Source organism: Apteryx mantelli, unplaced genomic scaffold, assembly GCF_036417845.1.
Source record: "Apteryx mantelli isolate bAptMan1 unplaced genomic scaffold, bAptMan1.hap1 HAP1_SCAFFOLD_34, whole genome shotgun sequence".
Classification (NCBI taxonomy): Eukaryota; Metazoa; Chordata; class Aves; order Apterygiformes; family Apterygidae; genus Apteryx; species Apteryx mantelli.
Genome location: NW_027118693.1, coordinates 4,883,272 through 4,905,840, shown reverse-complemented (window position 1 = coordinate 4,905,840; position 22,569 = coordinate 4,883,272). Strand labels below are relative to the sequence as shown.

Here is a 22,569-nt window from a genome sequence, read left to right as displayed (position 1 = left end):
TGTGTCTAGCAGAAGAGGCAGCAGTGTGGGGCAGAGGCAATATGTTTGTAGAGTAGGTGTCAGAGCAGAGGTCTGGCATCAGGTTGATGCCTGGTGCAGCGCTGATCTGATCTGAGAGTGTCAGAAACCCTTTGCAGTGCAGCTGCTGCCTCAGCTGATCTCTGTCCCTAGAAATGCACTAGAAATGGAAGTGGCATGCTGCTGTCATTGTGCAGGTGCTGCAGTGCAAAGGCTCCCAGCTGGGACTTGATGGTACTAAAGGAAAAGCGAGACCAATCGTTCCCTTTTGTGATTTGTCGCCAGGGTGAAGAGTGGAGCTGTCGCATGATCTGGAGAGAGTCTTGCCAGGAGATGAAAGCCTTTTGCAGAAGACTGTTCTGTGTGGAGTGATCACAGCGTAATCGAAGGACGTGAGAATGGCCCAGGTGAGCTTTTCTTCTGTGAAGGTTTGCACTTTTCAGCTCCCTTGTGACTCAGTCCCAGATAGGGCAGCATCAGGCAGGTTGATGCCTTTTATGCTTGTGAGGTGAGTTGTGCGTCTGAAGCTGGTAGGCCAACAGCATGCCCATAGCTTTGGTGATGATGGTGAGGTCTCTTGTGTCTCCATGCTTCCTAAAGGGGGAGCAGGCCCATTGCTGCTGTTGGTGCTTTTGTGGTCAGTTGTGCATCGGTATGTGATTGGCGATCAGCATGCACATTGCTGCTGTTTGTGCTTGTTGAGGTCAAATGTGCCTTAGTCCCAAAGAGGCCAGGCGCAGATATCTGGCTTCATGGCTGCCTGTGAGGTCACTTGAGCCTGAGGACCTGACATTCCAGCTTGCTGCATATTGCTGCTGCTTGTGTTTGTGGAGTCATTCAGCCTCAGTATCTGCTAAGCCACTAGGAGCCCAAATGCTCCTTTTTTGTATTTGTGAGGTGACTTCTGTTGAGTGCCTGATAGGCCAGTAATGGTGATGTGGGTGGAGTTTGTGGTTGTGATGTCACTTGTGGCTCTGTGCCTGATAGGCCAGTGCTGGTCCTCTGGGTGCAGTTTTTGGTTGTGATGTCACTTGTGGCTCTCTGCCTGATAGGCCAGTGCTGGTGCTGTGGGTGCAGTTTCTGGTTTTGATGTCACTTGTGGCTCAGTGCCTGATAGGCCAGTGCTGGTGCTCTGGCTGCAGTTTGTGTTTGTAATGTCACTTGTGGCTCAGTGCCTGATAGGCCAGTGCTGGTTTACGTGGGTGCAGTTTGTGATTGTGATGTCACTTGTGGCTGAGTGCCTGATAGTCCAGTGCTGGTGCTGTGGGTGCAGTTTTTGTTTGTGATGTCACTTGTGGCTCAGTGGCTGATAGGCCAGTGCTGGTGGTGTGGGTGCAGTTTGTGTTTGTGATGTCACTTGTGGCTCAGTGCCTGATAGGCCAGTGCTGGTGGTGTGGGTGCAGTTTGTGGTTGTGAGGTCAGTTGTGGCTGAGTGCCTGATAGGCCAGTGCTGGTGCTGTGGGTGCAGTCTGTGGTTGTGATGTCCCTTGTGGCTCAGTGCCTGATAGTCCAGTGCTGGTGCTGTGGGTGCAGTCTGTGGTTGTGATGTCACTTGTGGCTCAGTGCCTGAGAGACCAGTGCTGGTGGTGTGGGTGCAGTTTGTGTTTGTGATGTCACTTGTGGCTCAGTGCCTGATAGGCCAGTGCTGGTGATGTGGGTGGAGTTTGTGGTTGTGATGTCACTTGTGGCTGAGTGCCTGAAAGGCCAGTGCTGGTGATGTGCGTGCAGTTTGTAGTTGTGATGTCACTTGTGGCTCAGTGACTTTATAGGCCAGTGCTGGTGGTGTGGGTGCAGTTTGTGGTTGTGAGGTCAGTTGTGGCTGAGTGCCTGATAGGCCAGTGCTGGTGCTGTGGGTGCAGTCTGTGGTTGTGATGTCCCTTGTGGCTCAGTGCCTGATAGTCCAGTGCTGGTGCTGTGGGTGCAGTCTGTGGTTGTGATGTCACTTGTGGCTCAGTGCCTGAGAGACCAGTGCTGGTGGTGTGGGTGCAGTTTGTGTTTGTGATGTCACTTGTGGCTCAGTGCCTGATAGGCCAGTGCTGGTGATGTGGGTGGAGTTTGTGGTTGTGATGTCACTTGTGGCTGAGTGCCTGAAAGGCCAGTGCTGGTGATGTGCGTGCAGTTTGTAGTTGTGATGTCACTTGTGGCTCAGTGACTTTATAGGCCAGTGCTGGTGGTGTGGGTGCAGTTTGTGGTTGTGAGGTCAGTTGTGGCTGAGTGCCTGATAGGCCAGTGCTGGTGCTGTGGGTGGGGTTTGTGGTTGTGAGGTCAGTTGTGGCTCAGTGCCTGATAGGCCAGTGCTGGTGCTGTGGGTGCAGTTTGTGGTTGTGAGGTCAGTTGTGGCTCAGTGCCTGATAGGCCAGTGCTGGTGGTGTGGGTGCATTTTGTAGTTGTGATGTCATTTGTGGCTCAGTGCCTGATAGGCTAGTGCTGATTCTGTGAGTGCAGTCTTTGGTTTTGATGTCACTTGTGGCTCAGTGCCTGATAGGCCAGTGCTGGTGATGTGGGTGGAGTTTCTGGTTGTGATGTCACTTGTGGCTGAGTGCCTGATAGGGCAGCGCTGGTAATGTGGGTGCAGTTTGTGGTTGTGAGGTCAATTGTGGCTCAGTGCCTGAGAGGCCAGTGCTGGTGATGTGGGTGCAGTTTGTGTTTGTGATATCACTTGTGGCTGAGTGCCTGATAGGCCAGTGCTGGTCCTGTGGGTGCAGTTTGTGATTGTGAGGTCTCTTGTGGCTGAGTGCCTGATAGTCCAGTGCTGGTCCTGTGGGTGGGGTTTGTGCTTGTGAGGTCAGTTGTGGCTCAGTGGTTGATAGGCCAGTGCTGGTGATGTGGGTGGAGTTTGTGATTGTGATGTCACTTGTGGCTGAGTGCCTGATAGGCCAGTGCTGGTGCTGTGGGTGCAGTCTGTGGTTGTGATGTCACTTGTGGCTCAGTGCCTGAGAGACCAGTGCTGGTGGTGTGGGTGCAGTTTGTGGTTGTGATGTCACTTGTGTCTCAGTGCCTGATAGGCCAGTGCTGGTGCTGTGGGTGCAGTTTGTGTTTGTGATGTCCCTTGTGGCTCAGTGCCTGATAGGCCAGTGCTGGTGATGTGGGTGGAGTTTGTGGTTGTGATGTCACTTGTGGCTGAGTGCCTGATAGGCCAGTGCTGGTGGTGTGTGTGCAGTTTGTGGCTGTGATGTCACTTGTGGCTGAGTGCCTGATAGGCCAGTGCTCGTATTGTGGTTGCCCTTTGTGGCTGTGACGTCACTTGTGGCTGAGTGCCTGATAGGCCAGTTTTGGTCACATGGCTGCAGTTTGTGTTTGTGATGTCACTTGTGGCTGAGTGCCTGATAGGCCAGTGCTGGTGATGTGGGTGCAGTTTGTGGTTGTGATGTCACTTGTGGCTCAGTGTCTGATAGGCCAGTATTAGTCAAGTGGCTGTAGTTTGTGTTTGTGATGTCACTTGTGGCTCAGTGCCTGATAGGCCAGTGCTGGTCCTGTGTGTGCAGTTTGTGGTTGTGAGGTCAGTTGTGGCTCAGTGGCTGATAGGCCAGTGCTGGTGATGTGGGTGCAGTCTGTGGTTGTCATGTCACTTGTGGCTGAGTGCCTGATAGGCCAGTGCTGGTGGTGTGTGTGCAGTTTGTGGTTGTGAGGTCACTTGTGGCTCAGTGCCTGATAGGCCAGCGGTAGTGATGTGGGTGCAGTTTTTGTTTGTGATGTCACTTGTGGCTGAGTGCCTGATAGGCCAGTGCTGGTCCTGTGGGTGGGGTTTGTGGTTGTGATGTCACTTGTGGCTCAGTGCCTGATAGGCCAGTTTTGGTCACATGGCTGCAGTTTGTGGTTGTGAGGTCACTTGTGGCTGAGTGCCTGATAGGCCAGTGCTGGTGATGTGGCGGTAGTTTGTGGTTGTGAGGTCACTTTTGCCTCAGTGCCTGATAGGCCAGTGCTGGTCACATGGCTTCAGTTTGTGGTTGTGATGTTCCTTGTGGCTCAGTGCCTGATAGGCCAATGCTGATGATGTGTTTGCAGTTTGTGTTTGTGATGTCCCTTGTGTCTCAGTGCCTGATAGGCCAGTGCTGGTCACGTGTGTGCAGTTTGTGGTTGTGATGTCACTTGTGGCTGAGTGCCTGATAGGCCAGTCCTAAGCACATGGCTGGTGTTTGTGGTTGTGAGGTCACTTTTGCCTCAGTTCCTGATAGGCCAGTGCTGGGCACGTTGTTGCTGGATTTACCTGTCAGTTTACTTCTGCCTCAGCACCACTTAGTCCCACAGTATGTTCATGTGTCCTCTTTGTCGATTTGAGGTCATTGTGCCCCTGTACCTTATAGGCCAGCAGGAAGCACATGGTTTCCATGCAGATGTGAGTTCACTTTTGCCTCCGCGTCTGATAGGCCCGTAGCAGGCAGAAGGTTTTACAGCTTCGTTGGAAATCACTTTTGCTCAGTACCTGGCTGAGAGCACAAGAAGGATCTTATTGCCAGCAATAATACTTAAAAACTTAGAAATATGACTCCTGCTGCTCATTACCAGTACCCAAGAGCAAACAAAACAGAACAGATTATTTTATCTGTTTGGCTCCCCAGACAGAACACAGCGAGGTTCCCATCTGGTGAGCACTGGCACTGGTCTTGCATGCCTATGTTTATCGGCTGCGGGCTCCCGGAGGTCTACTTCAATGGGCACAGCAAATGCCCTGGGTGTAGGAGGACCCAGAGAAGGCAGCTCGACCTTTTTCTGCAATAGTAAAGGGACATTACCTTTGTTAGGGGGGTGTTCAAGTATTGTTACAACAGATATTTTAGCCAGGGGATAGAGAACGGATATTGGGAAAAGGATAGGGAATTGGCAGACTGAGATAGAAACCGACAACCTTGACGAGTAGATCTGAATTGGGATTATAATAATACAAATGATTGGGCAGCATGTGAAATGGCATGCCAAAATCTGGTTTTAGCTATAAGAACTGCCGGGCAAATGGGTGTTATCTCAGAAAAGGTACTAGCGTTAGCAAAAGTCTGAGGAACACTCAATTTTTGAAACAGTCTGCTTGCAGCAAACTATGCTCTTATGCTATGGAGGGATGTCTGTGGAAAATGTTAATGAAAAGCTGGCAGCGAGCGTATTGGTCCAGCAAGCAGCACCAGATATCCACGAGTATTTCAGAAAACATGCTCCCGGGTGGCGGGGAGAGAATTTACAGACGATACTATCGTTAGCAACTTTCATATATGATGGAAGATCAGCAAAAGAAAGGAAGGAGAAGGAAAGGCGAAAGCGGGAGGAAGTGAGTATGTTGGCAGCAGCGCTGGGAGGAATTCCAAAGATGAAAGGAAAGGGAATAAATGTGAGTGGATGAGGTCAAAGAGGAAGAGGGACCAGAAGAGCAGGAATGGGTGTAAAACAGCACCCGCCTTTCCTGGGAGGCTGAACAGGGATTTGAGCCTGTGATTGCTGATTTGATTAAGAATGGAATTATAGTACAATGTACTTCCCCTTGTAATACCCCTGTATTGCCTGTGAAGAAACCAAAACTGGACCCAAATGGGGAACTGGTATACCGCTTTGTACAAGATTTGCAAGCAATTAATAAAATAGTGGATCTACCACACCCTGTGGTCCCTGATCTGATCCAAGTCCTTACGGAAATTCCCTCAGATGCAAACTGTTTTACTGTTGTGGATCTAACGGCAGCTTTCTTTACTATACCAGTCCATGAAGAGTCACAGTTCCTCTTTGCCTTTACTTGGAAAGCACAGCAGTGTGCATGGACCAGACTGCCACAAAGATTCATGGATTCTTCCACACTGTTTTCGAGAATATTGAAAAGAGATTTACAAACGATTATGCTGTCAAAAACCATCCCTAAACTGATACAATATATAGATGACTTGTTGATTGTGAGTACTGATTGTGATGTTTGTTAGCCAGATAGTAAAACACTGTTGTGTGCCCCAGCGGAAAAGGTGCATAAAGTCTCCCTTGCCAAAAGGCAGTTGTGCCAGCAACAAGTTAATTATTTGGGAATGATAATTCGGTCAGGAGAGAAATTGATCTCATTGGAGTGAATAGAAGCAAGCCAGGAAATACTAGTCCTTCAGATGAAAAGGCAGGTTAGGGCCTTTTTAGGTGCAATAGGATTTAATAGGTATTGGATACCCGGATTTGGTGAAAAAGCAAAGGTATTAACACAGTTAACTAAGGATAGTGAACCAGATTTAATGGTGTGGACTCCAGAGGTGGAAAAAGCATTTAAGAGTTAAAGCAGGAAGTTATGGAAGCTCCCGCTCTAGCTTTACCGGACTCTGGTAAGCCCTTTGTGTTATATCTGAATGAACGAAAGGGAATCACAAGCAGTGTGCTAGTTCACAAAACTGCCCGGCGCTGGCATGCGATAGCTTATCAGTATGAGCTAGTTTTGCTCACTGAACCAAATGTAATGTTAGAACAGTGTGATACGCTAAACATAGCTACTCTGTTACCAGAAATACTGCAAGCTAAGGAAAAATTATTTCACAATTGCTTGGAAACAATAGATTTGAGGCTGACTGTTCTGCCTACTGTGGAAGAAGAGCCCCTGCACAATCCGGATTTAATATTGTTCTGTGATGGATCATCATACTATGAAAAGGGTCGAAGGGTTGCTGGGTATGCAGTAACTACGCAATGTATATATAGTGCTGGAAGCGGGATCCCTTCCAGGACATTTTGGGGCTCAGGTGGCGGAATTGATAGCCTTAACCCGAGCATGTATTATAGCCATGAGTAAGACTGCTAATATCTATACGGACTCCAAATACGCTTTGGGAGTGATATTTGCAACGGGAATAATTTGGAGAGAAAAAGGGGTTTTGACCGTGGCAGGACATCAAGTAGCCCTCCAAGATCAGATTGTAGAGTTATTAAGGGCTTTGGAAAAATCTCTGCAGTTAGTAATCCTGTATCAGAGGGCTCACCAACGAGACACTTGGATATAACTAAGGGAAATAACCTTGCTGATGCCACAGCAAAAGCAGCTGCCCTACAACCACTGCCTACCAAACTCGGGCCACGAGAAGAAATGGTAATGACTGAAACTATAGAAGAACTGGAGGAAGAACACCAAGCAACACCTAAGGAAGAGGTAGAAGGATGGAAGCGTTTGGGAGCAGAACAAAAAAAGGGGATATGTTTTTTGCAGGGAAAACCGTTGCTCCCTAAGATCATGTTGACAACACTAGTAAGAGAACTCCATGGACAGATGCATGGGGGGATGTTGTATTTAGACAACTACATTTCCCAGTCATGGGCAGCACCAGGTTTGACTCAAACAATTTTACAAATAACGAAAAAGTGTTTAGTATGCATGGAATACAACACTAAATCAAAGCTAGAAGCTAAAATAAAAGGAGGGCGTCGTTAGGCTTGGATGCCGTTTCAAAAATTACAAACAGATTTTGCAGACATGACCCTGAAAGAAGGACAGAAACATCTGTTAGTCATAGTTGAACAATTATCCCGTTGGGTGGAAGCATTCCCAGTCAGGAAGGCTACAGCCCAAGCGGTAGTAGAAGCCTTACTGAAAGGTATCATACCACACGTTGGGGTACTGGAGAAAATAGATTCTGATAAAGGAGCTCATTTTACTGCTGAAATACTAAAAGCAATATATGAAACACTGGAAATTCAGAGAAGACTATGTACACCTTATCATCCTCAATCCTCAGGGCAGGTAGAAAGGATGAATAGTATACTAAAAATGAAGTTAGCCAAAATTTGCAGGGAGACTCAGTGGAAGGGGACAGAAGCATTGCCATTAGCGTTACGGGAATTAAGGCGATGCCTGGGCCCAAGCCATGGGTTGACCCCTTTGAAATTTTGTTTGGCAGACCAGGTAGGATGCCAGGAACTTTTGTGCCAGCACATACCTGCCTTTTGGCAGGAGATGAAGCTGTTACCCAATACGTTATGTGTCTGCAGAATAGTTTCAAGAATAAGAGATATACAGCTGTAATTACCCAACCTCTGCCTTTAGGAGATTACCTCCATCCATACTGACTGGGAGATTATGGTATTGTAAAAACTCATAAAGCCAAAACCATGTTACAACCAAACTGGGAGGGCCCTGTACAGGTGTTATTGTGCCCTTATTCTGCTCTTAAGGTTGCAGGTAAAGAAACCTGGATTCATCACTCCCAAGTAAAGGCGGCCCCCAGCACTGCGACCTCCTCAGAGGCCATTCCAGTTTCTTGAGCATCTGCTGCAGAAGAGAGAATACCTGTGCAACAGCAGGAAAACCTCTTCAAGGAAAACTGTATAGATTTGTCACACTCTGTAATTATTTTGTGCTCTGTGTTTAAATGTGATTTCTGGGTCATTTCTGTCTTTTATAGCTATTACAAGTTTAACCCTAGGCTGGGAAAATAATCGCACTGTACAATTTATGACTAAGGTCTCACAAGTAGGGAATGTGTCAGAATGTTGGTACTGCCTATACCAGCCTCAATCCCTGGACACCAATTTTGGTTGTCTAGCAGAGCCTGTTTCTGGTTTGGGCTGCTATCAGTCCAGTTTGACATATTTACACCCTAGGGTGCCAGATTTTTGGCAGCAACCCTTTAAGGCACATTCCTATGATAAAGCTCCATGGCATGTCAACATGCCTTAAAAAATCTACAAATAGGAAGTGAGCTCTCTCTCTCAATTAGCCATCCAAAATCGATGGGCTTTAGTTTACCTGTTGGCCACACAGGGAGGAGTGTGTATGCTGGTAAACACCGCCTGTTGTTTTTATGCAAACAAATCAAAACAAACTGAATATGATGTAAATGTCATTCAACGACATGTTCGTACCTTCCATCAGATAGCCAAAGAGCAGTCCCTGTCCAATAGCCTAGCAGCAGAGTGGTCGTGGTTGTGGTCATGGCTACCAGATCTGGGAGGGTGGACCAGATGTGTTTTAATAATTTTAATGTTAATTCTGGCAGTAGGAACTGTGCTTTTCTGTTGTATCTCATGCATGGGTCAAATACGCCTCTCATGTGTAAGGGGATAAAAGTATAGACCAGCATAACATTGGAAGCAGGCATGCATGAAATAAAAGGAGGGAATGTTAAGAAAATTTCCACTATACTCTAGTTTTGCAGAGAAAGAACATGCAAGGTCACAGTGCCCTGCAAGCAGAACATCTTCTCTGACCTTGCCTTAGCCCTGTTTTTCGTACAAAGTTGAAGAACTGCGAAGAAGCCAGTTTAACCCAGCCAGCAGCACAAAAAGTTCTTCAAAGGTAACACCAAAGGAGGTGTAAATTAGCAAATGAATAATTATAAGATGGATCAAATAAGGCTGGAATGGAACTACTTCTTACTGTATCATGGCAAGGGGATTGGTAGAACTGAGAATCGTGGCTAGATCTGGTTAGTTATGTAAACTAAAGTGTTGAATATGTAACAACTTACTACTGCTTAAAAGTGGTAACAGAAAGCTGCTTGGGTCCCTTCTTCTGCTCTAAGAGGCACCTTATTGCTCGCAGTAAAACTTTAAAATTTAGAAATCTGACTCCTGCTGCTCATTACCGCTGCCCGTGAACGCACAAAAGAAAAAAGATGATTTTAACACGAGTGACCTCACAACCACAAACTGCTGCCACAGGACCAGCACTGGCCTATCAGGCCCTGTGGCCCAAGTGACCTCGCAACCACAAACTGCAGCCATATGCCTGGTGTTATGGACAGTTAGGCTCGCTGGCCACTATAACAGGGTCTGACCCTAGGTTCCCGCTGAGGCAAAAGTTCAAAGTCAGAATGGAGCAAAACAAGTTTTAATGATGCACGTACAGTAATTACAGCTCGAGCTGGGTGTCTCTGAAGAGAGACCCCGAACAAAGAAATCCCTGGGCAATTATACCCTTACAATCTAAATTCCCACCCTCATGCGATAGTTTGGACCAATATTAATATTTAGACCTGGGGTTTTCCCCTTCTTCATTGGGTTCCTTCATTGTCTCTAGGCAGGCTGCTTTTTATCCTATTTTCAAGGTTGCAGCTTCTGCTCTTGGTTTTAACTTCTTTATCTTCCCGCCTTGAACCAGCTCTGGGGCCCTCTTTCCCATAACTAGGTAATATCTAGGAGAAAGTTCACAGTTTGCGGCCTAAGACTTCAGCAAATTCAGCTACTAATGCTAAGCAAGTTATGCTACGCGATCAACTCTAGACAGCTTCAGTCCAATATTCTTTAACAACTATTTCCCCTCGCTATCTGCCAGGAACCCACAAATGTCTGGGAGACTCAAGGCCGTCACAAATGACAGGAGACACCAACATGTGTTTGGGCAGTATATGCATTTCCGTTGGACAGTAGTGTAATGAGAGCTACGGGCTGAGGCACCAACCTCTACCCTGGAAGTGGTCACAGCAGAAGGGAATGGCTCTCATCCAAGGAACCTGCAGTCAGGAAAGTACTGCCACTCCCCATCTCCCTCCCTGTCCGCTCACATTTCACCCCAGATGAATTCCCTCTCAACACAGGAGGAAGAAAGAAAAAAGAAAAAAAGACAACATTGTAAAATTTCCCATGCACAGCAACACCACTTTATTGTCTGTCAAGGAAGCAACAAGAATGGGACATTATTTCCCTTCCCTTCTAAACCATGCAATTTAATCGATTTAATATCCTCTCTTCCCTTCTGCTTTCCACCAATATTCTCATTGCTGTGTTCCTCTCAGGGGATACCTAATGTGCAGCCTACTATTTCCCATATTGACCTTACTACTTTGCAGAACCAGCAGTGTGTTGTACAGAGGAGTGCAAAACTGCTATGAGCTCTGGGTACAAGCCAGAGCATTCCTGACCACTTTTCTGAGGGCCTCCCTGACCTCCCTGTTCCGCAAGCTGTAGATGAGAGGGTTGAGCAGGGGCGTGAGGACGGTGTAGAAAAAGGAGAAGACTTTGTTGAGCTGCCTCAGAGGGGCTGTTCTGGCTATCAGGTAGACAACAGTGAGGGTGCCATAGAAAACCGTGACAACGGTGAGGTGAGAGGAGCAGGTGGAGAAGGCCTTCTGCCTGCCCACACTAGATGGGATCTTCAGGACAGCAGCTATGATGCACACATAGGATGCCAGTGTGAATAGGAAGGGGGAGACTACATCCAAGAGAGACGGTGTGAAACCTAGTAGTTTGACAACACTGGTGTCACTGCAGGCAAGCTCCAGCAAAGGGATAAAATCACAGAAGAAGTGGTCCATTGCCTTGGGGCCACAGAACCTTAAGCGGGATAAGAAAAAAGTGGCTATTGTAGTGAGAAGGAATCCCAGTAGCCACGATGCTGCTGCCAGCCATAGAGAGACCTTCCAGGTCATGAGGCTTGCATAGAGCAGGGGCTGGCATATGGCCAAGTACCAATTGCAGGCCATGGCCGTGAGCAGGAAACACTCAGTAGCTGCAAAAGAACCAAAAAGAAATAGAGCTGAGCCATATAGTCATGAGCAGAGATGGTCCTGTCCCCAGTCAGGAAGCTGGCCAGCAGCCGGGGCAGGATGGTGGAGCTGTAGCAAGTCTCCAAGGAGGACAGATTGCCCAGGAAGAAGTAAGTACATGGGAGCGTGCAGATGCTGGTCTGCCACCACGAGCACAACAGTGAGGATGTTCCCAGACACGATGACCAAGTAGATCATAAGCAAGAGGAGGAAGAGTGGTGTCTGGAGTGAGGGGACACTCTCCATTCCCAACAGGAGAAACTCTACTGGTGATGTGTGGTTGTCCCATTCCCCTTTCTCCATGAATCACCGCAGGTCCCTCATTCCTCTTTTGCCAGCAAGGCAACCTACAAGAAAGAGGATTCATTTCTTTCTTTTGTTCTTGTATAAAAGAATTGTGGAGGAAGTTTCTGTCAGAGAAAACACGGACTTTGGCCCTTCTCTGACTGTGTTTGTGTCCGCTTTATGGCCTCCAGGACTAGGGAAAGGAGAGAATATGGTTCTCCCGGAGACTTAAGCCGTGTATCTAAAGAGAAGCCCCTTCTAGGGGAACCACAGAGGTGAGCTGCTCCACGGAGGTGCTCATTTCCTGCTTGCGGGGGGGGTTAGAGGAGAGAAAGCATTCACTCAGCCTGTGACAGGGTCTCTCCTACACCTGAAGTTATTCTGAAGAGCAACCACAGTCCCTACCAGGCAAGAAAATCCCTTTATGTGAGCACATCATGCCAGAAGCCCTTTCTCCCCAAAGGAGGAGGAGGGGCACTGCACCAAGCAGCTGATTTCAGCTCTCTGAAACACTTGTCTTGGAAGGGACAGGCTGCATGCTTCCTTTGACAGTGTGTGGATCAGGAGTTGACATCAATGGCACCGTGCAGCATGACTGCGTGAGAAGGCTCTCAGAGAGCCCCCCCCCCCCCCACAGGCTTGAGAGAGACAAGTGAGATAGATGTGAGAGAAGATGGACACCTGAGCTGATCAGCCAATATGGGCAAGAGAGATTTTGAGCAGGGTGGAAGAGAAGAGCACAGGGAAGATCATTCGCTTTGTGTAGTTCCCCCCTCAGCAATGGTTTCTGAGGGCTTTGGGGCTGCCTCGCGGTGCAGCCCAGCAGCTGGACCTCAGCCCTGACAGCTGTACTCGCGAGGCTCCCTGAGCAGCTTTGCTGGGAGCAGGGGTGGGTGTCTCCATGGTGAGTGCTGGGTGAGATTGGGAAGAAGCATTGTTCCCCTCCTGTTAAAGGCAGATGCCCAAGATATGCCCAAGGGCTACAAAGATGATTAGGGGATTGGAGCATCTCTCTTATGAGGAAAGGCTGAGAGAGCTGGGCCTGTTTAGCCTAGAGAAGAGAAGGCTGAGAGGAGATCTTATCAACGTGTACAAGTATCTGAAGGGAGGGTGTCGAGAGGATGGGACCAGACTCTTTTCAGTGGTGCCGAGCGACAGGATGCGAGGCAACGGGCACAAACTGAAACACAGACAATTCCATCTGAACATGAGGAAATACTTTTTCACTGTGAGGGTGACAGAGCACTGGAAGAGGTTGCCCCGAGAGGTGGTGGAGTCTCCTTCTCTGGAGATATTCCAAACCCGCCTGGACACAATCCTGTGCAATGTGCTCTAGGTGACCCTGCTTGAGCAGGGGGGTTGGACTAGATGATCTCCAGAGGTCCCTTCCAACCTCAGCGATTCCGTGATTCTGCGATATGCCCGTGTGCATGGCCAGGGAATTCCCTGCTGGAGAAACACAGCCCTCTACCTGGATCCCACCTCCCAGCTGAGGTGTGGGTGCCCCCGGCAGGGCCCTGGGGTGGCCCAGGAGCAGCAAAGGCATAAAGTCTAACTCTGCACCCACTGGCAAGCTCACCAGCACTCTGCTCATCAAACAAGGGAATCGAGGAAATGCGTAGAGGGAAGAGGGAGATGGTGGGGGAAAGACATGCAAAAAAGGACATGCCCGTACCATTCTTGCCCAGAGGTGCCACCATGCAAAGCCTCACCAGCTCCAGAGGAACAGACCTGACTCAGAAGACACAACACAAAGCTGCAATCCTCAGGATGATGTGACGACCTCTGTGCTGATTGTTCCTGGGAAGGACGATCAAGCTGAGGTCTCAGCTCCTGTCTCTTCCCCACCATGTCCTTCTCTTCCTTGAGCTCTCTGCAAACCTTGTCCCAGGGCTCAGGCATTGCTCTGCCCTTGCCATCTTCTTCTAGCAGCTCCTTGGCATGTGTCCAGCAGCACATGAATGCCCCCTGCTCTCCACACTGTCCTGGGGTTAATAGCACTAAGGAGTCTCTGAAGGATAAAGCTGCAGCTCATCTCTCCCCAGGGACTGCAGAGAAAGAACAGTGCTTAATTGGCAGGAGAATGAAACCTCTGAGCTCCTGGAAACTTTGAAAACTCCTCTGGCATGTGGCTCTCCCCATAACTCTCATTCGCTCTAAACCTGGGACATGCCCCTTTGAAAAGGAAACTGAGGCAGAGAAATCATCAGGACTCCTCCAAACTCCTGAGGAAAAGTCAGGAGGAGAGATCCCATGCATGGGCTTCCCCTCACCTCCCTGCAGATGACTGTCTGTTCACTGACTCTCTCAGGTTTCGAGAGCCCTGATGGCCTGAGCTGGTCCCCCAGCCTCCCATGATGGTCAGTGGGAAGGGAGAGGCCGAGTCACAGGCACTTCCTCCCAGGCATGCAGACTTGTGCTGTGGGACAGGATGAGCCCCCCCCCTTCCCTTGGGTGCCAGGCTCTGCGCCCTGAGATGCAGGGGCCTGGCAGGTTGGGGGCTGAATGGAGCGGAGCTATGGATATGTCCCCCCCGGTTTGTGTCCATCTCTTGTGTTTGGGAGATGCCCATGAGCCTCCATGGCTTCCAGCATGTTACAGGGACCAGTAACGGGAATCACATTTGCACTGTGTCCCAACTGTATATTGCAATTGCAATGTTCTGCTAAGTTTAAGTTAGACGTGTGTTGTGATTTCAGTATATAGCTGTATCATTCTGCTAAATTCAAATCACATGTAATGTCAAATGTCTTCAGATACGTACATTTGATATTAAGCATTACCTCCTCTCTGCATGGGAAAAGTAAGAGACCCTGGTCATAGAGTATTGGACTCTGGGAGTGGGGCAGGGTGGAAACAGAGCGTCCCAGGCCCTGCCGGCATCCCCATCTGGCAGAGCCCACTTGAGCTCTCGCCAGACAGCCAGCAGCATCGGGAGGGAGCCTTCTCCTTCCGACCCCTCCACGAAGTGCTTGATAGAGGCCCTGGTGGGGGAAGAGCTGGCGGTCCCCAACAGCCCCCCAATGCCATGCTGCTGGCCACACTGCCTGCCTGCCTTGGGGCAGCACAGCTCACCTGCACACGTCTGTGCCTGCACAGCGGGGAACACCCCACACGCCTACAGGGCTGCCCAGTGCCCCGGCACCTCTGGACACCAGTCCTGTGGGGTCCACAGTCCCCACATTGGCCAGGCAGAGCTGCTGCTGACCACAGGGGAAAGGGGAACAGTGGGGCAGGGTGAGCAGTCCTTCTCAGGGCCCTGTGGCTGGGCCAGGGAGGGCTGATGGCTCTGGGGCTGGCTGGGCTCTGGATGCTGCTTTGGCGTCAGCTCCGTGTTGGGAATGTCAGGGTTTCACCCTTTGCAGGGAGCAACCTGCGCTGGGGCCATGAGCGGGGCCCTATCTGGACCCAGGCGATGTCCCACTCAGAGGCAGAGGAGGACGAGGAAGCGTGGGGATGGCCAAGGGCTCTGCCTCTCACCCACTGGCAGAGCATCCTGGGGGACGGGCAGAGCCTGTCTCTGTGCCCATGGTCTTTCCATTCATGGAGTGGCAGAGGAGTTTTGGTGGGAAGGGACCTCTGGAGGTCTCTAGTGCAACCTCCCATGCCAAGCAGGGCTGGCTGGAGCCCTACGGTCTTGCCTGGTGATCACTGGGCTGTGCCTGATGCCGGTTACCATCCCCAAACCTGCTCTGCTCCTCTTGGCCGGGCACTGCAGGATGGCACCTCTCGCCAGTGGGTCACTGCCCTGCCTGCCTTGCCGCCATCCTCGGCTCCCAGATCCCCTTCCCATATGCAGCAGCTCCGCTCTTGCTGCTCCTGACAGCATACTCTTTGTAGCAGCAACCCAGTCACAAATGGTGCATAAACACTTGAGCTGTGATACAGAAAGCCCTGCTCTCCTAACTGCCCATCGTAAAACCAGACCCAAGGGGCTGCCTTCACTTTTTCATCCAGATAACACTCTGTGCAGTGGTTGCTGCATAGCGGGTCCAAACCCAAATCATTCCTTCCATATTTAATCTGGCTGTCAGGCAAGAGTTGCTGTGGGGCTGTATGGGGACCTTTTGTGCCCACAGCCTTCTCTGGGATCTGCTTGCATCCACCTTTCTTTGCCAACGCTTTTTTGACTGCAGTGCACAGGTATGTCCGAGGTAGAGATGGGGAGTCAGGTCAGCAGGACGGGGACTGTGTTGGGTGAGGGCCTGAGAGGGGCAGGGCCAGGCACAGGCATGTCCACAGCGTAACTCAGGCCAGGCCCAAGGACAAGGGCAGCAGCTCCCCGGCAAGGGGGAGGAGGCCCCGCAATGACACCCATCACTCTCTGTCTCCCCTGCTCTTGTGTCCAGCAGATCCCCCTCCCTGTCTGCCTGCAGACCCTCCATGCCCACCGCGCTGACCAGCACAGCACGAGAGCCCTGGCCCTGCAGCCCCTCCGGCACCTCCTGCTGCCGCAGGGACAGAGCAGCCTGCCCCGAGCTGCGCCACAGAGAAACCTGTTTCTCGTTCTCATTTTCCATCGCTGAATGCTGCCCTGCTTTTCTCCTGGGACATCCCTGCTCCCCACAGAGCTTTTCCCCACGTGCGAATGTCCATGCTGGCCTGTCCAGCCCTGCCTGCACCCTTCCCTGGTGCTCCCCGCAGGGCCCCACGCTGACACTGCTGCTCTGCAGCGTGAGCGAACTGTGGGGCCACAGGGGAACTCCTGACTCGGCACTGGCCATGCTGCTCAGGTGGCAAGAGGGCCCAGCCACACAGGCATCACCACCACTGACACTGCTGGCATGTGCCTGTGCTCATGGACAGTGTTCAGAGTGACCCCCAGGTGTCTGCAATGGCAGGAGATGTGTTTGGGTGGGCACTAACTGTAGCCTGTGGTGTTTCACGGAGAGTGCACGAATCCCTCTCCAGGCCCCCTTCCCGGTCCTCCTGGCTCCCCACTGCCTCTCCGCGGGTTGCAGAGCCTTCCTTTCCCTGGGCATACCTGGATTTAGTGCTGTACATTCTGCTTACTCCACCATGGACTGTCTCTCACTTTGTGAGGCTCCACTCACTGCCTACCCCCAGGCACACATTGTCCCTGGAGATCCCCTGAGCTCTCCTGGGGGCTCAGATTCCCCTCCAGAAGAGTGGCCATCTGCCATCAGCACTGTCACCTGTGCGATAGCCCTGGGTAGGCAACTCAGAGACTGTTCTCCATCTCCACTGGCACTGGTCACTGAGAAATGAGCCCCAAATCCAATCTGTGGTTCCTAACAGATCACTTGGAGACTCTGAGCTTGTCCTCCAGAGCCCACGGAGTTCACAAGCAGAACAGCAAGCCCTTTTGTGGTGCAATCCCTTGGGAGTATTCTTGACTCCCCCTTCTGAAGAAAGGCCAGACTTCAGGCACATCACAGAGGAGATCCCCTTTTATTATAGAAATGTTGTTCTGGAGGCCAGCTCAGGCATAAAGGTGCCCAAAGCCTGCTCCTGCCTGTCTTCACAGGAATGCACAGGGAAGCACAATGCTACCACCACCACGTTAGGAGAGCGCTTAGCCCATATAGCCACACTAGAGCACAGCAGGACCAGGTGGAAATAGGGAGACTAGCCCTGGAAGGAGAAAGTCCTGCTGGCTTTGCTGGATGTGTCTCCAGGAAAGCTGCTGGTCCCATGCAAAGGCTGCAACCCAGAAATTCCTGCTGTGGCAGTGGGGGGATGGTTGTGAGGAGCACAGGCTCTGTCCCCACAAGCTGTGTCCGGACTCTCCTCCCCTCCCCTCCTCTCTGCTCCTGCTCTGCTTTGAGTGTTGCTCTCCTAATGGACACAGGACCCATGGTCTCAGTCCACCTGTGCTCATCCAAGCCTGACTCTGTTCCCCTTAACTCCCTCAGTGTCAGTGCTGAAAGCGACACTACAAAGGGAAACTCCCCTCATTGCACTGGGGGCATCTGAGGGAGCTCAGACTAGCGGGCTCCGAGGTTCCCCCATCTCTGCTGATGAAGGGGGAAGCCTGGCTTCCTGCTTCAACACGGTCTCTGCGTCAGATTCAAATGAGAGTTTCCTGAGGAAAGTGGTATGAAGCAAAACAATTGTTCTTTTAACAATGATGTAAAAAAGTAGGAAAGAAAGACCAGAACATAAAGTCTTGATGCCAGATACCCTGTGAACGATGAGTGGATGCATGTGGGACAGTTATGGGTGCTGACATTGTCCCAGTGGAATCAATTTCTTCAGTGCCTCCTTGAGCTCCTTGTTCCTCAAGCTGTAGATGAGAGGGTTCAGTGTTGGAGGCACCACCACGTACAGAACTCCAACCACCAGATCATGAGTTGGGGAAGACATGGAAGGGGGTCTTCAGATGGGAAAACATGATAGTGCTGACAAACACGGAGACGACAGCAAGGTGAGGGAGGCACATGGAAAAGGCTTTTTGTCGACCCTGCTCGGAGGGGATCCTCAGCACGACTGTGAGGATCTGCACATAGGACAGAAGAATGAAAACAAAACACCCAAAGAATAGACAGGCAGTAATGACAATAAGCCCAGCTTCCCTGAGGTAGGAGTCTGAGCAGGAGAGCTTGAGGATCTGGGGAATTTCACAGAAGAACTGCTCCACGACGTTGCCTTGGCAGAGTGGTAGTGAAAATGTGTTTCCAGTGTGCAGCACAGCATGGAGAAAACCACTGGCCCAGGCAGCTGCTGCCATTTTGACACAAGCTCTGCTGCCCATGAGGGTCTCGTAGTGCAGGGGTTTGCAGATAGCAACAAAGCGATCATAGGCCATGACTGTGAGAACAGAATATTGTGCTGAGACCAAAAAGACAAGCAGAAAGATCTGAGCAGCACATCCTGAGTAGGAAATGGCCCTGGTGTTGCTCAGGGAATTGGCCATGGATTTGGGCACAGTGGTGGAGATGGAGCAAAGGTCCAGAACAGAGAGGTTGAGGAGGAAGAAGTACATGGGGGTGTGGAGGCGACGGTCGCAGGCTACAGCAGTGATGATGAGGCCATTGCCCATGAGGGCAGCCAGGTAGATGCCCAGGAAGAGCGAGAAGTGCAAGAGCTGCAGCTCCCGTGTGTCCGCAAATGCCAGAAGGAGGAACTCAGTGGGGGAGCTGCTGTTGGGCATTTGCTCCCTCAGGGCCCACTGTGACTATCCAAGGAAGAGGAGACAGTGAGAAGACAGGAGACAGTTTTGTATGAGCAATAGTTTTGCATAGAACCCCCCCAAACATACACATTATCTCTCCTCATCTTGCCAGGACCGTCACTGAGCTCCATGGCTTGAGCTCCCCTTTGTGCTGCCTGAGTTTGCCATGAGGAGCAGGGGCCTCTTCCCATGGGCTCCGGAGGAGGCAGTCCTGACCCACAGCAGTGGGAACATGGGAGCACAGGTGACTAAACTTTCAAAGTCACAGTTTTAGTCTGATTTCATCCATTCACAATGTTGAAGGGCTTTCCAGCATCTTCACTCTCCGTTCTAGACAATGTGTGTTCTTCAATAGCTTTAAGGATTCTTTTGTTTTCTTTTAGATTCCCCTGTCACCCCTGAGGAGGATTCTTGGAGACAGAGATCCTCAGCACTGCAGCTGCACTTAGAGTGAATAGCTGTGATTCCTGAGAGGCCAAAGGCTTCACTCTGTCTTTAGTGCAGAGCAAGGAGAGCTGGCGTGTCCATCAGTCTTGTTCCCAGCTGCCCTGTGCTTGCACCTCTGAGGCGGAGGACTTCTGAACTCATGTTACCATAAAAAGAAAAGACTCTGCTGAGAGCAGAGGAATCGAGTTTCAAAATGCAGATCACCAAGCCCGGGAGCCTTTCTCAGAGTATCTGAGGAAGGTCTCAGCACTCCCCTTTTAGCCAGGAAGACATCGGAGTATTGCCAGTTGCCCACATGCAGTATTTTCACGGCCTTAGCATCTAGGTGGTTTCTGCATGGGGCACCTAGATAACACCCAGATGCAATGGGAGAACTGTGCCCTTCTGGAGGGCAGCTTGAAGCTCAGCCAGACACCCCCGAGAAACAGTCAGACATCCTAAAGATGGGGTGTCCTGAAGAGAGAGTTGGCTCCTTCCCAGCCCCCAAACGGCATTGCCCAGAGCCCCACAGTTTAGAGGGGCACTTGGGCACTTCAATGCCAAGGACATGTCTGCAAGGCAGCACCTGCAGGATTGGTGTCTGAATTGCCTCTGAAATGCCCCTGCCCAGAGAGTCCAAGGGGAAGGACAAGGGCAGCATGGACAGGTGGGAAACACACAGCAATAGCATGATATTTCTTCTAAAGGAAGAAGGGACATGGAGAGACAGGGGACACTCAGGAGTTTCTCCTCTCTGGATGTCCATCTGCGAGGAAACAGCCCATGCCCTGGACCCCACAGCCTTGAGGGCTGTGCTGGGAGAGGAGATGAGACATTGGAGCTTGTAGTTTCCTCTCACTCTTTGACCGTGACTCTGCTGCCTGGAGCTGTGCCTGCAGGCAGCTCTTTCTCTGTCCCACATGGCATGTCAGTGCTCACAGACCCCATCCCACCCACTGGTTGCTCAGCTCTGCCCTGCAGACACCTCCTGGGGGCAGGGCACTGCCCAGGGGCACCTCGGTGTTTGCAGGGGCTAAGGAGCAGCTGAGAGAAACCTTGATGAAGCTGTAAAGGTGATGCTGGTTTTGTCTGTAGGCTGAGGGGGTGCATGAAGGCATTTGTTCCTCTCTCACTGTCACTATTTTGCAGTCTCAATCCCCTGTTTAAACCTGACAGATCCCAACAAAGAGAATAAAACTGAAAGCAGAGACTCCTGATTCCCTTTCAGATATGCCTGTCTTGACCTTCCTTTTGGAAAGCCACCTCCAGAAATGTTCTCAGGGTGAGCCAGAGCTGAGAGCAGCCCTGACCCATGCAGCACCCTCTCAACAGGAGAATGAACATGTCCTGCTGGCAGTCAATCATCCCACCCAGAGCTTCTCCCCACAGCACCGTGGGGAGTTCCCTGGGCAGGCTGAGTGCTGACCTTCACAGGCGGCAGAGTCACTGTCCCGGACACACAGCACCCTGGGGCACAGGGACACTGCTCTGAGTTACAGCCCTGAGCAGACCTGTGTGCACACCCCTGCTTCACACCCTTGCAGCGTCCCTGGGAGAAGGCAACAGGACGCCGTTTCCCCTCTGAAGAAGTGGCTGGGAATCCCTGCTCTAAAGCATCTCCTGCCCCACACAGGAGGGACTGGGATACCCATCCTGACAGACCCTATCAGCCATGGGATGTGCTAGCTTTAGAGAAAACCTCAGGATGCCTCAGCTGCATTGCCCTGCAGCCAGAGACTTACTGTGTTAGGGGCTGTGAAGATTTCTCCTCCAGTGAGCTCTCAGCCGTCTACCCACTCCTGATTGCCTTGAACTTCTGTCTCACTCATCTTGCTCATCTTCTTCATCTCATCTTGGCACTTGCAGGTAGTGCCTGGAGCCCTGCTGCTCTTTGCAGAAGAGCTGCTCCTGCACGCAGCTGTCTCTCAGCAGTGCTGCCAGGTTGCCAGGAGCTCCCTCTGTCCCAGGAGCCTGGCCCCCCTTGGGAACAGCGGCCCAGCTGAAGATGTGACTTAATTTGTCCTTTGTACTCCCTCCTCCTGGGAAATGTTCTTTGAGGAAGACTAAAATAAGCACTGATGATCTCTCTAAACACTGAAGACAGACCAATTCCAGCATTTCAGTTTGTCTCATCAGAGGACGTTTATCTGCAAGAGGTCGCAGTGTCTCACTCTGGAAGCCCCTATTCCCATCTCTTAACTGGGCAGGACACGTGGCCAGGGACAAGAAGGGAATTCATTTTCCCTAAGGAAGTCTGGACATGTAGGAAAAGCAGCATCCTTCATGTGAGATGTTTACGGACAGCCTTCCTCCTCACCTCCCCAGCCCTGCCATTTCCCTCATCAGACACTGGCGGCTTAGAGCACACCTTTTCCACCCAAGTCTGTAGCTGAATGCTACAGCTCCTATGTACTGATTCCCACCTACTTTCCTTAGAGAACTAGTTGCAGATACAGGAGGATTTTTCTTAACTGCAAATAAACAAATACAACAGGTGATAGAATTTAATAAAATACAAAATACACTCCCCAACTATATGTTAAGGCCAAGCTGCCTCCAGTGAGGTCAACTTTCCACAAGAAAAACTTTCCCTGAGATGTTTTTGACAGATGATAGATAGGAAAGGAGAGACGGAAACACAGCTAAGGAGTTGGCTAAAGAGACAATACGACTCCTGAAAGACGAGGCAAGCTTCAGACCCTCTGAAGCTCAGAGCAGCAACCAGAGAGTTGAGAGGTATCTGAATGGCTAAAGAGTAAAGGGAGGAGGAAAACTGGGCAGCTATGGAAAGTGCCTAAGTCCAGACAGTCTGATGCAAAGATGCCTTTAGAAATGATCAGTTGAATCAGGACATGTGCAAATATGTGAGAGATTACTGAGACCACATCCACAGCATAACGGACAGAGCAGTGGTAACGCAGGCTGAGGGGGACAGATCAACATTTCTTCTCCTGAGATTAATACTCTTCCTGAAAATTTCCACTATTTCATCATGGGAAAACATTGACATTGACATTAGTCAATCATTTTTGCTGATGAAAGTGTGTTCATATTTTTGGAATGTTGAAAACAGTTCTTCACCTTTCCAGGCCTGGCTCAGGTGTCTACCCAAAAAACACCCAGCAGCACTTGGAGAGGCCCCGGTGTCTCTGAGGTACCTGCCTGGGCCTGACAACTCTCACAGGGGACCTGTGGGACACCAGAGCCCCTCAGGGCTGCAGAAGGAGGCTGGGCAGGGGGGACCAGGGCACCTACAATGGCACCAGACATCCATGACCC

General features: G+C 50.7%; 2 pseudogenes; both read right to left on the bottom strand.

Annotated features, from left to right (window-relative positions):
* Window positions 1–10,784: 10,784 nt before the first annotated feature.
* LOC136996356 (olfactory receptor 8G50-like) lies at window positions 10,785–11,747 on the bottom strand (annotated as a pseudogene).
* Window positions 11,748–17,906: 6,159 nt separating this feature from the next.
* LOC136996355 (olfactory receptor 14C36-like) lies at window positions 17,907–18,843 on the bottom strand (annotated as a pseudogene).
* Window positions 18,844–22,569: the final 3,726 nt, after the last annotated feature.